This window comes from Triticum aestivum, chromosome 4B, assembly GCF_018294505.1.
Source record: "Triticum aestivum cultivar Chinese Spring chromosome 4B, IWGSC CS RefSeq v2.1, whole genome shotgun sequence".
NCBI lineage: Eukaryota > Viridiplantae > Streptophyta > Magnoliopsida > Poales > Poaceae > Triticum > Triticum aestivum.
The window spans coordinates 570146630-570151888 of NC_057804.1; positions in this window are offsets into that span (position 1 = coordinate 570146630).

A 5259-nucleotide genomic window follows, 5' to 3' on the forward strand; every position below is an offset into this window, starting at 1 on the left:
AAGACTACGACCAACATCTACTATGCTCACGGTGTTTAAACTGACTAGTCAATGTTGCCGAGAAATGGCCCAACCAGCGATTCTCCGTGCCGCCGAGGCAAAGAACGCTAGATCCCCTGATCCAAAGATGAAAAAAAGACATCGCCCCATCGACTGCACGGGTTTTGCCTTATAGTGTCGTCCCGTGGAGGTGGTGAGAACAAAAGCGCCGGGGGAGGGGCTGGAGGGCGAGGTTAGGGGTGTCGCCCAATGAACCCCTAACATCGCCATCGAACATCCGTATGCATGAAAACGGCTGGACAATTTGGCAAAGACTATGAGAAGCACATTGATGATGACCGCGTGATATTCTATACGTCATTCCGACTTGATGATCAAATGAGTGGCGTATCTCACATGATGATAGGCAGTCCATCACGCAATTATGCTTTACCGCACGCATGGGTGCTTTTTGAGTGGCCTGATGATGCGTACATGGATTGGGATGTCAGGTGCAGTAGTGTAACTGTGTGTATCCTTGGAGAATCATTGGTTCCGACTATTCACTACGTACATCACGTCAAAGCTGAACTTGTTTCCTGGATGGATGGATGGATGAATATTCCCTTTCATTTACGGCTCTGGCCGTGCAGCATCCATCAATACCCCAGTTCTGAACATTAAAAATGAACAAGTTAGGAAAAGAAATGTGAAGAAAAACTCCATTTCTATGGGGTGGATGAACAGACAAGATCACGCAAAACTCACGCTCGATGGGCAGGGCTAGATCCCAACGGCTGCTAGCTACTCCTACTAGGCGGCTAGGCCCGAATGCCCGATAGCGTGTGGGAGGCGACGGAGGGATCGAACAGCTAGCCTAGCCTAGCATAGCATAGCATAGCCACGCGCGCACATACATGGCGTGCCAATCTGGACGCGCATATGGGTGACGCTGGCCTTTAGATTGTGGCTCGCGTTGCCTAGCTAGCTCACTCACTCACCCCGTGTTGGTCGTTGGAGAAAAAAAAACACAGAAAAAATCGTGGGCAGCTGAGACAGAGAGAGAGGAGAGGAGAGGCCAGCGCAGCGCCCACCACCCTGCCACCATGCGCGCGCGGGCGGACGGGCGGGCGTACGTCGTCGTGTGCCTGCCTGCCTGCATGTGGGCTCGCCCGCTGGATCCAGCCAGCCCACGCCGACGCCGTGGATCGATCCCTCCCTTCCCGGCAGTCGATCCCGTCCCCGTCCCCCCGCAACCACCCCGTGCGTTTCACGCCAAGCCCTCGCCCGTACGTACGTGCGGGCATCGCGCTGGCATAATGCTCGCCCATGTAGTAGCTTCAGTGAGCGCCCGGGCGCGGGCTATACATGCATAGGCACGCGGAGATGGACGGGCGGATGGGCACGCACGCACCGCAGCAGGGAGAGGGAGAGGGAGAGGTGGTGGGCTGCGGGCCCCGCGCACAGCGAGACGTGCAGCGGACATGGCTGCTCCGGCGAGGGGAGGCGGGCCCCGCCATTTCCCCTGCTCCCCGCCCAGCTCGCGCGACTGCTAGTGCGGGCCGGGTGGCCCTGCCGCTAGTTGGCCTTTGCGGGGAGGCCAGCCAGCACATGGCCGTGTTAGTTAGGAGAGATCCCCTCCCCTCCCTTCCCTTCCCCTTGGACCCTTCCATATTCCCTACCTCTCATGGCCGTGCCGTGCCCTGGTTGAAGCCTCGCACTTTTCCTCTGGTTTTGTTTAGTATCCCTCCACGATCCCGCCACTCGCGTATGGTTACATGCCCGTCGGTGCATGGCATGTATGCCCTGGCTCGTACATGCCACGTACGTACACGAAGCCAAGTTCATTCCACCTAAACTGCACGAGTTGTATGAGGAATTATCCCACGGTACATAGCGCTTTGAGATGGACAAAAAAAGGAGGCACGCGACATGGGTTGGTTGGCATGGTACAGGGATGTTCATATACAAGACTTGTGCACATACATAGCCAGCGACTCGCATTTTTCTATTCGTCCAGAACTGGCAACTTGATGCATATGCTAAGCATATTTTTGGGTTTTTTGCATGGTGGTGGGTGTGTACACCGAGCCGTTTGGAACCTTCTCGCGCTCCCACTCTCACGTGCCAGCCACATATGCTCCCTGCATGCATGTTCTTCGCCCCCTCCCCCGCCTATTTTCTATGCGACCCACTTGGACCCTTCCACTACCGATTATTCTGCTGTATTTTCCACATGGCCGGGAGCTAGCTAGCTAGGCGGCGCGGTTGTTACCCGTGAGAACACCGCTGCGCCAGTGACAAACGGTGGAATGTTTCAGGGTTATAAATAATTAATCCAAAGTATCCGCCTCGATCGCGTTACCAAACCATATCGTTAGCCGTTGCATCATCTGATTGTTAAGAGGTAGTTGTCGATACGCAGATTTGCTTGCGTTGCAGTTGCAGTCGGCGGGTTTCTTCGTTGCTCGCGCTGAGCAGCTCGGTTTTCTTGTGTGTACATGATCTCCGTCAGCATTCGGCGCTCATTTTTTTTTGCGATGATTTTTTTTTATTTATAGGAACGGCGCTCAAATTCTCAACATTTGGTTTGTCGGAATGGCGCTCAAATTTTATAGGAACGGCGCTCAATTTTATAGGAATGGCGCTCAAATTTTATAGGAACGGCGCTCAAAATTTATTTTATTTATAGGAACGGCGCCGTTTGATTTGTAGGAATGGAATTCTGTTCCTATGAAGGAATTCTTCCTATCTTCCATATTTCATAGAAAAATAAACATTAGCCTAGACTCAATGAAAAAAATCCTATGAGATGAATCGAAGGGCATCTCCTTTCCTACTCTTATTCATAGGATTTAAGATACATGTCATCTCATTTTCCATGACTTTCTTATTCCTACGATTTTCCTACCCTATGAACAAAAGGAAGCCTAAATCTTATTATACGCCTTAAGCGTAAACCCCAAATCATACAAAGCAGCCCATGTAGCGCTTTTCGTCTTCTTTTTTCCTCCAGTTTTTCAGCACTTTTGGTGATTGCTCTGCCGATTTTTACCTTTTTCGTTTACCTTTTTTCGTTCGTTTTTTCATCTTACTTCTTTTATTTTTATTTCTTTTTTAATACCTGAATTTTTTTTTCATTCTTGACTATATTTACATCTGTGAACATTTTTTTTAAAAAATTGATATTTTTTTGAAATTCATGAATATTTATCTTTTCCAAAATCATGAACCTTTCTGAATTCATGACCATTTAAAACAACTTGAGAACATTTTTCAAAATACATACATTTTCATATATAATTTTTTACATGTTTTAGAGATATAATTTTTGTTTGAAAAAAAATTAACAATGTTTTGTAGAATAAAAAATGATAATACTATGCTGGGCCACAAGAGGCACTGGGTGCACGATTTACCACACTTAGCAAGCAATCTGAGCATATCGATTACCAAAAAAAAATACATCAGGGCAATTAGAGTTGTCGATATGTAGATTTGCTTTTATTGCAGTTGGAGTCAGCGGGTTTCGGCGATTTTTTAGGGATCGAATTGTTATAATTTATAAACAAGCTGAAGGATTACATGATTTTCACCGTACCATCCCGGGAGGATGGCTTAACCATATATGCTCATTGCAAAAAAAAAAAAGATTAACCATACATGCCACTCCGCAGCCTCATATAAAGAACACCGAGCTAAAGAATGAGCTTCAAGGTTCGTCGATCGTTGCTTGTAGAGATATAGTTGTTGGGCATCTCCACTAATCACTACTATGTGAACTCGCAATATAATCCATGTCGCATTTAGTTGTTTTTTAGGTGATGTCACATTTAGTTGTTAGGTATGCAAAATTAGGCCTGGGTCATGCATTTAGTTTGCTGCGGACTGCAGTAAGGTCGCTGGGCTGGTATTCTGATGGAATCACATGCTACAGAAAAGTTCATATAAGCAACCCAATAGCAATCAAATATGGGCCTGGGATATCGGTATTCCCTGCTATGGGGGGGATGGCCTGGCAAATCTTATTATACGCCTTAAGTGTAAAACCCCAAATCGCACAAAACAGCCCATGCAATGTTTTTCTTCATCTTTTTTCCTCCATTTTTTCAGCACTTTCGGTGATTGCTCTGCCGATTTTTTCTGTTTTCATGAATGTTTTCCCGTTCAATTTTCAATTTTACATTTCACTTTCTTGTTTTTTAATGCATGCACATTTTTTTAATTCATGACCATTTTTACATACGTGAACAACTATAAACTTGTGATATTAGTTTTTCAAATTCACGATATTTTTTCCTGAATCATGAACTATTCTAAATTCATAATAATTTCAAAAATCATATATAAAATACATAACTTTACTAAATTGCGACTTTTTTTGTTTCTAGAGTAAAACATAACAATACTAGGCAGCCACATAAAAGGCATCGGGTGCGAGATTTACCCCACTTAATGCTAAGAATATGAGTAGCGGCCCTATCGTAATCGTCTTCTACTTTCTATGTGGCTTCATGTTATCTTTTTCAAGGCAAACAATCCTTATCGGTTAACAAAAAGATATACATCACGGCAAAGATTGTTAGTGATAGTGACATATTCGACGACAAGTATTCTGTGCTCCGAATGAAAGCGCAAGATCTTTCATTTTCAGCTAGACCAAGCAATGTCGGTGCGTGAGCATCGTGTCCTTATTGAAGGTCACTAGCGGAGCGTTGTGGAGGCCAACCTAGTCCACGCCCCCCTTTCATAAGTGCAAAAAACAATTTACTAGGTATATTTATTACTTCAACCCAGCTCAGTAATAGATAAACAAGAAAGCCCACATATCGAATCGTCGAAGCGTATAGCTGCATCGCTCCAGCCCTAAAAGAAGCATCACTCTAGCCTAGTTGCCTCGTGCTTGTCCATGACCCCATCCTCCACCAGCCTCCAATGTCCTGTGACTTGATGGCTACCCGATTTATCGATATGGCTCCTCATGGCCCCACCAAATATTGGAGCTGCGTGGCCAACACACTGGAGGCTAGACTTCAGTCCCTTTTCCTGGTTGCGCGTCTCATCTTGACGATTGGAGTTACACCGCACACCTACGCCGCCAACATGCTGGTTCGTTACAGTAGTGGGTAGTTAGGTTATGCATGTCCACTATGTATGCGTCATTTTTATTATTCAATTGAGAATTGGGAGTTTCGAGTAATTTAATGTCTACTCCATTGTTTTGATCGATTAATGGATATAATTTTGCATGCATATTGTGTGTTTTTGATGTGAAGTTAC